Source organism: Vulpes vulpes, chromosome 1, assembly GCF_048418805.1.
Source record: "Vulpes vulpes isolate BD-2025 chromosome 1, VulVul3, whole genome shotgun sequence".
NCBI classification, from domain to species: Eukaryota; Metazoa; Chordata; class Mammalia; order Carnivora; family Canidae; genus Vulpes; species Vulpes vulpes.
In genome coordinates this window covers 98,664,300-98,677,841 of record NC_132780.1, presented here as the reverse complement: position 1 = coordinate 98,677,841, position 13,542 = coordinate 98,664,300, and the positions used below count along the sequence as shown (strand labels likewise).

General features: G+C 35.5%; 1 long non-coding RNA gene across 1 annotated transcript in view; it reads right to left on the bottom strand.

The window, feature by feature from the left end:
- Positions 1–795: 795 nt before the first annotated feature.
- LOC112913738 (uncharacterized) overlaps positions 796–13,542 on the bottom strand; it is a 29,937-nt gene continuing 17,190 nt past the window's right edge. The window contains exon 3 of the long non-coding RNA XR_003233721.2: positions 796–5,975. This is a non-coding gene — a long non-coding RNA (uncharacterized lncRNA). The remainder of the gene's footprint in view (positions 5,976–13,542) is intronic.

Here is a 13,542-nt window from a genome sequence, read left to right as displayed (position 1 = left end):
TGTAATATTAGTTTCAGGTTTAGGATTAAGGATTCATCACTTACATATGACTCCTGTCTAAACATCTTCTATATTGTGTTGCTGCCCTTTTCCTTAGTGTTGGGCTATAGAGAACAATAGGGCTTTGTTGTTGGAGCTTTGTTGTGCTCGTAGATGCCAACTTCTTCAGCACTCAGTTTGTGATAAAAGAAAATGAAAACCTAGGGAACTAACTGGCATGTCTTTCCTTGAGTCCTAAGATCCCTAGATGGTCTGCTTCCTTCCCTCTTTCTTTCAGAGCCTACTTATGTGTAGTTAGTATATAATGTACAGGATTTTAGCTGTACTTAGAGGGACTATAGGAAGAAGTGCAAACTATTCCTATAGTTGTTTTTATTTATATACTTTTGAAAGTTGATTCACCTTTTATGCTCTTGTATATGCTATACAGAAATGGAGTTGGTATATTTTTAGATCCTCATGAGTGTTCACATTATAGGGAAAGAGCACAGGATTTTGGTTTATAAGTATATAGGTCTGAATCTTGACTCTGCTATATACCAGTAATAATCTAGACAAGTGACTGAATCTCCATGTTCTTTACCTTCTTGAGGGAGGGATTTGATGTCTGGCCCTAAGGTTATTGAGAGGTCTGTATGTTGTATAAAGTTTGATGTAATTTAGCTACCAGATAGGTAAATCTTCAAAGGCTTCTAGGTTTTCCTTTTTATATCACTTCTAGAATCCTGCACCATGAGAATACACTTGAGCTTCAAAATAAAAATCTTTTAGTTGAAAAACAATTATATCATAAAGTTTGTTAAATCTTTTAATTCTCATGGAGATTTTAATTTTCTTTGGGAGGCAGACATGAAAGTTTCAACAATACATGAATATTCTTACACATTATTTTTTAAGATTTAATTCAAAATATAAGGAACTAGATATTATACAATATTTTAGTTATCCACATATTTCTGTTCCAGTTAATATAATACTTCATGTCAGGGATTTCCCAACTGTAATCCCCAAGGAATTTCTTTGTTGTTTGTCTCCTTAATAATGTCTTGAATCTATTAAACAAATAATTCCTCATTTTACCATTTTAAGTAATTATAATTGCAAACTAAAACTTTAAAAAAAAGATTTTATTTTTAAATAAAATAATTTTGAGAGAAAATAAGTGAGAGAGAGCACAAGCAGGGGCAGGGGTCGGGAGGTGGGAGGGGTAGAAGCAGGCTCCCCACTGAGGAGGGAGCTTGATATGGGGCTGGATCCCAGGACCCTGAGATCATGACCTGAGCCCAAAGCAGACACTTAACTGACTGAGCCAACTAGGTGCCCCATAAACCAAAATTTCTAATAAAGAACATCAGTTGTTAATTTAAATACAAATAATTCTGGTCAAATATATGGAAATAAGATGATTTAGAAAATGTGCAGCTTTAAGTTGAATGAATGCTTGCTTTTAAAATGTTTGTTAAATATTAAAAATTATTCTTAGGGCAGCCTGGGTGGCTCAGCATTTAGCGCCACCTTCAGCCCAGGGTCTGATCCTGGAGACCTGAGATTGAGTCCCACATCGGGCTCCCTGCATGGAGCCTGCTTCTCCCTCTGCCTGTGTCTCTGCCTCTCTCTCTCTCTCTCTCTTTCTCTCTCTCTCTCTATGTCTCTCATGAATAAATAAATAAAATCTTTAAAAAATTATTTTTAGTAATTCTGTATTGATTTTTTAACATAGTGATAACAAGTGACTTTTTAAATTTTATATTTAACAAAAACTTTTGCAAAAAATAAATATAGCCAAATTGCCTTTATTTTTTTTAAGATTTATTTATTTATTGATGAGAGACACACAGAGAAGAGAGGCAGAGACATAGGCAGAGGGAGAAGCAGTCTCCTCGCAAGGAGACCCATGTGGGACTCAATCCCGGATCCTGGGATCATGGCCTGAGCCAAAGGCAGACGCTCAACCACTGAGCCACCCAGGTGTCTCAACCTAATTGCCTTTAGTCCCCAATTCCAATGGTTATTTTGTGAAAATGCTTTTATGGTTAAAATGAATTTATAGTTCATTTAATTCAATAATCTAATGGAATGGATTTTGAATACTATGTCAAATTCCTTCCATTTTAAATAATTTATCAAGTGGCAGTGATAGACTGGGAGGGAAATAGAAACAATATTTAAGAATCAGTATAATGAGAGAGAGATCCCAAGATGCTTTACATCTTACTCTGTACTTCCCCAGTAGTTCATTGTGTGTATCATTTGTGATAAATCATAGCTTCCTTGCAATATATCATCATCATTGTCATCCAAAGGCATTCAGAACCCACCAAAGCATAAATTACTGCTCAAGAGACAGTTAGCCACACTGGAAAATGCATTCACATTTTTGAGCTTCTGAAATACCCTCTGATAAAATAATTAACAAGATAGAACCTGGTTTGAATATTTATTAGGCACAATATTATTGAGTAGCTATCAAACTTCTAGTTCTCATCTGTCAAATGAAGATAAATAATTGCTTAGTCACACTTCATTCATTTAAAGGCAAAGAACACTGTACTTTTTAGGAAATTATCAAGAAAAGTATTTGATCATTGTCCTCAATATATATTTTGAGAGTGGCAGGAGTAAAAATACATTTTCAGGGCATCAGAAAAAATAAAACAAAATAAAACAAAACTCATACAAATCCTTCATTTTCACCCAATAGAATTCTAACTGGTGATTTATCAGGTAAATTCTACTCTATCTCCAAAAGTTAGGGCTACTATCTTTTTCTGGGAAGTTCTCTTGAATTCCACAAGATTACATGCTCATAGCACTTACTACAGAAGTTTTTGATTATGTGCATAGATTTTTCTTACCACCTTGAAAACCCTAAGGACAATCTTCTGAGTTCCATCTTCAAAGACAATGCAGTGACTGTCTGGATTTCAATAAATACTTGAGGAATGAACATAAGAAAACATTGATATGCAACGTTTTCATCTGATTCAGGCAAAACAAGTTTGTGGATAATAAAAGGGTAACTTTTTAAAATCTTTGTTTTGAAATCATTTGAATATTTAATCTACCTTCCTATAATTTTTATTTCAAAATATGACATATTATCGATGTGCCTGGAATCTTTATGAATATATTTCATTATTTTATTTTCAGTAGATTATTATCTCACAAGAAATCAATCTTATCACATTGATTTAATATAAAATATTATATCCTCTTATTCATATCCACACCATTCTCCCAACCCCATACATACAAAGGCTCTGAACTCACATGGTTAAATGAGATAGTGATCAAAACATAAAGATATATAAATGAAGTAGAAAAATAGTGGTAGAGCCAAACATTTATTATAAAGCCTCCAAAATAATTCAGTGATGAAAAGCTGATCATTTTGAAAAATGACACCGGAAAAATTAGATGTTCATATACAAAAACTAACTTGATATTGACTAGGTACCCAAATAAGAAGAGCTATATCTGGGGCAGTCCTGGTGGCTCAGAGGTTTAGCACTGCCTTCAGCCCAGGGTGTGATCCTGGAGACCCAGGATCAAGTCCCCGTCGGGCTCCCTGTGTGGAGCCTGCTTCTCCCTCTGCCTGTGTCTCTGCCTCTCTCTCTCTCTCTGTCACTATGAATGGATAAATAAAATCTTTAAAAAAAAGAAGAGCTATATCTATAAAATTTCTAAAGGAAAAAAGTGGATTAAAATATTTGTGATCTTGTGTTAGGCAACAATTTCTTACATAGGACAAAAAAATCATAAACTGTAAAAGGAAATATATATAAATTAGTCTTCATCAATGTTAAAAAATCTTTTTTTTTTTGCAAAACATATATATGATGCTACATTTGTACTTGAAATTCATAATTACAACTCAATAAGAACACAAAAAAACAGTATAAAATGGGCAAAATATTTGAACACTTTACCAAGAAAGACAATTGAATAGTGAAAGAGCATGTAAAAATATGCTCAACACCTTTAGTCACCAGAAAAATACAAATAAAAGCCATAATTGAGATATCACTATGTAATTACCAGAATGACTATAATAAAACTGACAATACCTTATGGTGCTCAGAATGTGGAGCAACTAGAAATCACATACACTGATGCTGGGAATGCAAAATTATAGAGTCACTTTAGGAAACAGTGTGGCAGTTTCTTTTAAAGGTAAACACTTATTTTATAACCCTTCCATTTCATGCCTATATATTTTATCCAAGACAAGTGGTGATATCTGTTGACACAAAAACTTGGATTCAAATACTCATAAGTTTAGTCTTTATGGCAGAAAAAAAAAAAGAGAGAAAGAGAAAACTAGATAAAACCCAAATATCCATCAACTGGTGAATGAATAAACAAACTCTGGTAAATCCATTTAATAGGATATTATTCAGCTATTAAAAAAATAGATTGTTAATGCATGCAACAGCATAGATGAATATCAAAAGCATATGTTAAATAGAAGATAAAACATAAATACCACATGATTCCATTTATATGACATTCTAGAAAGACAAAACCATAGGGATAGAAAACAGGACAGTATTTGCTAAGAGCTTAGGATGAAAGAAAGATTACAAAGAGACATAAAGGAATTTTGGGAGTAATGGATATGCTCTATATCTTAATCGTGACGATATTTATACAGCTGTATGCATTTGCTAAAACATATCAAACTATGGATATGAAATGTTAGTTTTATTTTATCTCCATAAAAGACATACTTAAACATCCTAATGAGTTTAATACAAGTATTTTAAGTGAAACCTATCTCCACCTTTGATCCCCCTCTCTTACTGTACTTTTAATTTTTTTCAGAACACTTATGACTTTATAATATCCTCTTTATTTGTTTACTTATTTACTTATTATGTTTATGCTTTGCTGTCACCTGCTAGAATACAATTTCCACTAATAGTATATGTAGTGCCACCCAGATTCTCCACTCAGGATTGAGTCACTCACTATCTTCTGTTTCTACAAGTGTTGAAAGTTGGCCACACCAAGATTTTTTCTCAGAGTTTCTCCAGGTTCAAGAGAATCACTTAGTCCAAGGTCACATCCCCTTCATGCCAAAAAAAAACAAAAAACAAAAAAAAAACCCCACAGGTGTTGACTTCAGAGGTCAGCAACATATGGCCTAAAACCAAATATGGCCTACAGTCTGTTTTTATAGGGCACAGAAAATAAAGTTCATAGGAAAATGAATAAAAAGAGAAAGAAGAACAGGGAAAAGAGAAGAAGATAGAGGAGAAGGGGGAGAAAAAGAATATGTGACAGAAATTTAATTTGACCCACAAAGCCTAAAATGTTTAGTACTTGGTCCTTAAAGAAAAAGTTTGCTGGTTCTGGGACTGGTTGATATAAGGATATGCAGGCCTGACCTATTTGACTCTAAGAACACAACTCTGAGGGGACATCCATAAGATTGGTTGAGGCCTTTTTTGTGACTGTTTGCTGGTTTCTTCCTTTACTTCGCTAGCATTGTTGTACCAATGAAACTCCCAGTAAAACTTTTGCACACAAATCTCTGTTTTAAAATTTATTTTCCAGGAAACCTGACCTAAGGCAATCTGTGCTGAATTGGTCCAAGGAAGCAGATTCTAATCTAAGGCTTTGAATTTGGGTCACGCACTTGTAGACTAGTCATGAGGACCTCTTCACTGGTAGTGGATGGACCTGGTAGGCTAAAGTGCAATTTTTAATATTTTGCTAATGGTCAATTAGAACGAACTGCCACTATAAAAAGATTGAAGGCAGGTGCAATATTTTAGGAAAGTGAGGGTTTGGGGGAAATTATTAATTATAACAACAATGGAATCTGGTGAGTTTTGCTGAATACCATTGTCCCATTGGAGAAATACAATGAATGAGAAACTGAGGGTGCATGATCACTGGATGAAAGTGAAGTGTGACTGTCAGAGGTCTTCTTTAGCAGCAGTTTAAAAAGTCTTGTCTCTTACATGAACCTAGAAGAGAGAAAAAAACATCAAGATCCAGGCTTAGAAATTAATACAAAAGTAATAGAGATACATACAGAGAGATTTGAATTCTCAGTTTCTCAGGTCTGCTTTGCCAAGGTCAGGGCTTTGGCTGAAAAAGTTAAGAGCCAACAAATACCCAGGGAATATCCAAGTCAAACAGGCAAAAACAACAAACAAACAAAAAACCTTTTTAAAAAAATTCCATGTTCCAAAAAAAAAAAAAAAAGGGAAAAAAATCCATATTCCCTTACACTCTATGGATATGACCTTGTCCTTCTTATTAAAAACTAGTGTGCTTCTCACTTGAAATAAATATGCAACATGTAACCCTCTTAAGGTACTTTTAGACTCACATTACTTTCCTGCCACAAGATCAATAACTAGATCAAGTCATAGTATAAATAGGCTAGGAAGGTGCTGAACCTACTTAAAGAGAAAGGGATTATACCCCAAAGGACTGTTGGACCTAGCTATGATGAATAGACAAAAACAAGAAAGTATGAGACTTGATTCTAAAGTTGCAGGATTGATGGGGCAGAGGATAAGATTTGATAAGGGAACATTTATCTTATTATTATCCTGGAATATAGTATTTGGCTTGTTGGACCCTGGCTCACGGGTGCCAACGTGTCCCGGCGGACGCCCCAGAGACTCAGACCCCAGACAGGCAGATGCAATTAGCAAGAGGGTTTATTGGACGTTTGCGCAAACGGGCTCTCCGCCTCTGAAGAGGAAGAGAGCCCCGATTAGCAATTACAGGTATCTTTTAAAGGCAAAAGAAAAAAACTCGCTTAAAGACAAAAGAACCGCGGGAGTCGCATAGCATCCAGGTTGATTTCTCAGAAGGTCAACATGAACCTATTCAGGGACATTCCAATCAGGGTGTGGGGGGAAATGGTTTTCTTATCACAAACAGAATGCTTTTTGTTGCTAAAACTTCAGGAAGGCACCTGGATGGGCTGCCTCTGGATTAGGGCTAGCCCTACTTACAGGGGGGGTTTCTTCAGGCTCTCTGGCAAGGACTGTGGTAGAATGACAACGTGCTAATAAGATGACTTTTGGAAACTTGGAGAAATTAATGGCTCACATTAAATAAGGTAGAAATGTCAAACTCCTGAGGCAGAGAGTATAAAGAGGGATCAAAGAACCCATAGAACTGGGCATGCTAGACTAGATATAGTATGTGTATTAGCCAGGGTCCCCCACATAAACAGAATATATGTGTCTCCAAGGTCAGAGAGATAGGTAGGCAGGGAGAACAAAATATCCCTTGCTCAGTCTTTTTTGTTCTAGTCAGGCCTTCTGCTTTACTCAGTCCACTGTTTGAAATATTAATCTCACCCAGAAACACCCTCACGGATACACCTAGAATTTGTTTAATCAAATAACAAGATATTACTTAGTCCAGGTACACTGGCATATAAAATTAGCCATGACAAGTAATCTGTCTTCTTCATTCAGTCCCACTAAGTCAGTTGCTTTGGAAAGGTCAACAAAATCAACAAAGCATTAATTAGATGGACTAAGGAAGAAAGTATTGAAGACTGAAATTACTAAAATCAGAAATGAAAATGAACATCACTTCTAATTCTACAGAAATAAAGAATTTAATAAGAGAACTATGAGAATTGCATGTGAACAAATTATATACTTCAGATACAGTGGAAGTATCCTAGATTCCTAGAAAAATTCTTAGAAACATAAAACCTACCAGGACTAAACCATGAAAAAATACAGAATAACTGAAAGATTGAATTAGTAATTAAAAAAGAAAAAAAAAAAAAAAGGAAAACAAATTGACAAAGAAAAGACCTGGACATGATGTCTTCACTGGTGAATTATACCAAATATTTTTAAAATTGTCAATACTAATTCTTTTTAAATTTTTCTCCCAAAAAACTGAAAAATAGAAGACATTTCCTAACTCATTCTATTAGGCAAGCATTACAATGATTCTAAAGCCAGTGAAAGATACTACAAGAAGAGAAAACCACTTGAAACTAATGTAACATGGTATATCAACTACACTTCAGTAAAAGAAAGGAAAATGAGAAGCTAATATTCCTTATGAACATCAATGCAAGAATTCTCAATAAAATACTAGCAAGCCAAATTCAAAAGGATTGTACACAATAATCAAGTGAGATTTATTTTTGGAATAGAAGTATGGTTCAACATCTATACATTTATCAATACAATACACCAATTTAATAAAATGAAAGGAAACAACAATATAAAATTGATGCAAGAAAAAATATTGAAAAAATTCAATTCTCATTGTAAAAACACTCAGCAATCTAGGAATAAAAGGAAACTACCTTAACATAATAAAAACCATATATGAAAATCCCATAGTGAACTTTGTACACTATGATGAAAGCTTAAGACTTTTTCTCTAAGATTAAGAACAAAGCAATGCTGCTTTCATCATTTTTATTTAATATAGTACTGGAAGTCTTACCAGAGCAATTAGATAAGAAAAAAAAAAAAAAAAACAGGCATTCATATTAGAAAAGAATTAAAGAAGTAAAATTATATCTATTTGCAGATCATATGATGTTATATTTAGAAAACTCTAAAAGAATCCACCAAAGGGATCCCTGGGTGGCGCAGCAGTTTGGCGCCTGTCTTTGGCCCAGGGCGCGATCCTGGAGATCCGGGATCGAATCCCACGTCAGGCTCCCGGTGCATGGAGCCTGCTTCTCCCTCTGCCTGTGTCTCTGTCTCTCTCTCTCTCTCTCTGTGACTATCATAAATAAATAAAAATTAAAAAAAAAAAAAAAGAATCCACCAAAAATAAAGAAGGTAGAACTAATAAACAAATTCAATAATGTAGCAGGATAGAAAGTTTACAGACACAATTGTATTTCTACAGACTAACAATGAATTGGTAAAATGGAAATTAAGAAAACTATTATATTTGAAATAGCACCAAAAAAACCAAAATGCTTAGGAATTAACCTAACCAAAGGGGTGCAAGACTTGTATAGTGAAAAATACAAACTATTGTTGAAATACATTAAAGAAGAAATACATGGAAAGATCTCCAACGTTCCTTGGTTGCAAGACTTAATATTGTTAAGATGTTAACAGTGAAACTCACGTGTCCACTAACAGATGAATGGGTGAGTAAACTGTGGCCTATACCTACCACAGAATATTTATTATTCAGTCTTAAAAAGTAAAGGAATTCTGATGTATGCTGCAGTATATAGATATTATTAAATTATAGGGATGCCTGAGTGGCTCAGTGTTTGAGCGTCTGCCTTCAGCTCAGGGCATGATCCCCGAGTCCAGGGATCCAGTCCCGCATCGGGCTCCCTGCATGGAGCCTGCTTCTCCCTCTGCCTGTGTCTCTGCCTCTCTGTGTGTATATTTTATGAATAAATAAATAAAATCTTTAAAAAAAAGATATTATTATATTATAGATGCTATATCTGAGCACATTATGCTACAGGAAATCAGCCAACCACAAAAAAATGAATACCATATGATTCCATATACATGAGGTACCCAGAGAGGTCAAAATCATTGAGACAGGGCAGCCCTGTTGGCTCAGCGGTTTAGCACCGCCTTCAGCCCAGGGCCTGATCCTGGAGACCCAGGATCGAGTCCCATGTCAGGCTCCCTGCATGGGGCCTGCTTCTCCCTCTGCCTGTGTCTTGGCCTCTCTTTCTGTGTGTGTCTCTAATAAATAAATAAAATATTAAAAAAACAAAAACAAAAACAAAAACAAAATCATTGAGACAGAAAGTGGAGTGATGGATGCCAAGGACAGATAAGAGGGAGAACGGGGAGTTACTGTTTAACTGGCATAGAGTTTTAGTTTTTCGAGATGAAAAGACTTCTAAAGATGGGTGTTGGCGATTTTTTGCACAAAACAAATATACTTACCGTCACTGACTTGTACACTTAAAAAGGGTTAAGATGGTCAATTTCATGTGATATATATTTTACTGCAATAAAAATACTGGGTTTCCCCAATATTTTTCAACACAGAATGATTATAAATGATAATAAAGAGGTTAGTAAAAAAAATTCACGAGATCTTAAATGTCCTTATGTATTGAATCTTTACAAAGAAACATCCGGTAGCATAGTGATCTTGAAAGGAAATTGCTTATTAGTGACTTAAAGAGAACCATGTCATCTATTGAATTGTTAACATTATATCGTCCTGCACCTGGATTTTCCTGGGAGGTCACCCTTTCAGACGTTAGCCAGATTTGACCCTGTTGAGCTTGAGAGCGCTGATGAGCTCATAGCCTGAGGTGGGGTAGCTCTAAGACTACATTACAATATGAGTATATCTGTCACAGACTAAAATGCAGAAGCATATTTATGTCTTCATGTAATCCATTCATTGCTTTTTATAAACCTAAAGTTCTCCAGGGAGTGACACAAATTCACATAATGTTCCTCTGTGTTACAATTTGTATTTTGATCTCTACTTTAGCTGACAGGGTTTTTATTTATTTTTTATTTTTTTTAAATAATAACCAGGATACCCCCTAGTGAATGCACACATGTGGACGTTAAAAAGTAAAAATTAGCTTAGTGATTCAAGTTAAAGTCAGAATTCAGTTATTCTGAATTATTTATAATTTCATTTGCTCTAATTTTCAATCAAGTAATACAATTTCAGGTTCGAATTTGTATCATCTCTCTCCTCACTGTTTAGTGGGGTGCTTCTGCATATGGCCCCAGTTAATCTCTCAATGGGATGCCACTATGGCTACTTCCCATAAGTAGAAGAGAGCAAAAGTTGTTTTGTTTTTTAAAATAAATCAGAGACAGAATAGTCAGCACCCATTATTTTTAGATATTGAAGTTATGAAAATTAATAAGGCAAAATATATAAGAATAACATATATGAATAGCATAGAAGAGTCATGACATTACTGTGGAGCCAACAAGTGGATAACACCATGCAGAGAAGGGTATCTGCTAGTGAATAGATAGGATTCTATCCTTAGAGTAATTATTTCTGACAGATATGAGAAAACTTTTATTTTTAAAAATATTTCCAGAACTGAAAATATTGTGATATGACTGCAATAACTACTTGAACTCCCATAAAATGTACAGATCTGGGAAAATCATTTAACAGCTTGAGCTGGTTATGAAATACATAGATGACTTGAACCCAGAACCCACTTGAGCTCAGAACCCACTTGCAGGGCCTTAATGTTTCCCAGGATGAGAAAAGCTCTGTGGATCCAGCGTCATAGAGCCCTACTTGTCATGGCTCTGATGTGTTTCTACTGGGCTCCTGAGGCCTTCAACCCCCTTTATACCCTGCTGCAGTGACCCTTGGTGTGCCTAATCTAAGAGCTCTTAGTGTGGCCATGTTTGGACTTTGGTGTCTTTGGGGAGTCATCTTGCTTTCTCCTGCAGTCACGGTTATTCCTCAAGGGCCTACGTTGTTTCGACAGTGGTGTTTTGTAGGGTCCTCCTCTGAAAGCCTGGATACTCCACTAGTGTAGAGGAGGATCATGCAGCAGATACTGGGGATCCCAACCCTCTTACTTCACTACTTTGGCTTCTCCTTCTCAGCACTCAGAACTCAGGTTTTAGGGACTGAGAAGCACTGGAATTGATGGTGGGGAGGAGACAGTTCACCAGTTGAACTTGTAATACTCATCTCCACCTTTGTCCTTCCTTTTACGTTTATTAACCTACCTCATGAATACCTTCCTGATCATCTAAGCCTGGACACTGGAGGACTTCTTGGCTTTTTTATTTTATTTTTTATCATCTACACCAAATCATTTACCAAATCCTTGTATCATAGGCCCATTTACGTTTACTCACCTGATTATTCTTACAGGCCTCAAATTATTATTGCATGCCACCATGCACCATGTAGTGCTCTAGGAGCTTGAGGCACTAGAGCAAAACCAACAAAGTCCTCAAGGAGCTTATGTTTTATTTCCAGAGAAAGAAAAAAAAACATAAAAAAGAAATTTAAAAAGATATAATTTCAGGTTATATTTAATTCTAGTAAGAAAAACAAAGTAAGGATGCAGATAGGTCATCACCAAAGTTAAGGAGAAACTGATTCCTGAAGGCTGTTCTGAGAAATAAACCTTTGAGCAAATATGTAAAAGTATGAAATTCACAGATCTGTGGGGAAAATGTTCAGCAAGCAAAGAAAATGCTAACTTGAAAAAAATTTGGCAGGTTGAAGGAAAAGCAGAGTAATCTAATATCAAAATGTAACTGATTTTGGAGAAATCAACTAAAGCCAGAATGCATAGTGAATTTAATGATCTAAGATTTCATTTGGATGGAAAACTATTGGAAAATGAGAACAAATTGATCTGATTCTTAAAATATTTTAACTAGCGATGTGCTGGTAAATATTTAACAACTGGCTTTTGGGGAGGAAGGGCAGCATGAACCGTTACCATCTCTGATGATATGCTCAGCATAGCCAAATTCACAGGAACCAATGCGATATCACTATATGAAGAATTGGGAAGAGATGCATACGATCAGCTTCAGCCAAAAGAATAAATTGATACTGTTTCCTGGTTTTTTCAATAACTCTTTGGGGTTTTGTTTGTTTGTTTTACTTCTTATACTTCTTTCCTTTCATGGATCCTTCATGTGCCACAACATAGCACTGCTTGTCCTCCTTTGCTCTGACCCTCATCTCATGGAGACCTGTGCTCTCCAATATGGTAGCTGGTGAGAAACTGAATACTTCATTTTGTTTAATTTTAATTAATTAAATTAATTTTTAAAAAGATCTTATTTATTTATTCATGAGAGACACAGAGAAAAGCAGAAACCCAGGTAGAGGGAGAAGCAGGCTCCTTGCCAGGAGTCCAATGTGGGACTCCATCCTGGGATCCTGGGATCATGCCCTGAGCCAAGGCAGACGCTCAACCACTGAGCCGCCCGGGTACTCCAATTTTAATTAATTTTAATTTGAATTGTAAAAATGAAATTTGACACTGTTATTGCAAAAATTTTGAGAATGTTTGGAACAACCTTGGTAAGTAAATCCTTTTCAATGTTAAGTTTTATGAAATCTAAACATAGGTATTCCCAATGAAAACTTAGAATCTGAACTAAGGGGTGTGGTAAGTGTAAAAGACAAACTGGATATCTGACACAGAATGAACAAAAGAACAAACAATATCTGGTTAGCCATCTTCTTTCTCTTGGCAAGCATGTTGAAATGACAAGATCTTGGATATATTAAGTTAGATAAAACGTATTTTTAAGATTAATTTCAGTGGTTTCTTGTCACTGTTTTTGAATGCAGCTACTAAAAAAAATAAAATTACATAGATGGGTTGCATTACTTTTATATTAGGCAGTGCTAATCTTGTTTCCTGCTACTCAGTGCGTTGTCTACAGACCAGGGGCATTAGCATTCCCTGGGAGCTCTTCAGAGATGGAAATCTCAGGCTGCTTCCCAGAACCACTAAATGTGAAGCTGAATTTCGACATGTTCCCCAGTGATATGTGCACACATTATACGTAAAGCAGGGATCTAGACGACTGTGCAAGAGTAGTCTTTGCAGTCTATTGGCCTTCA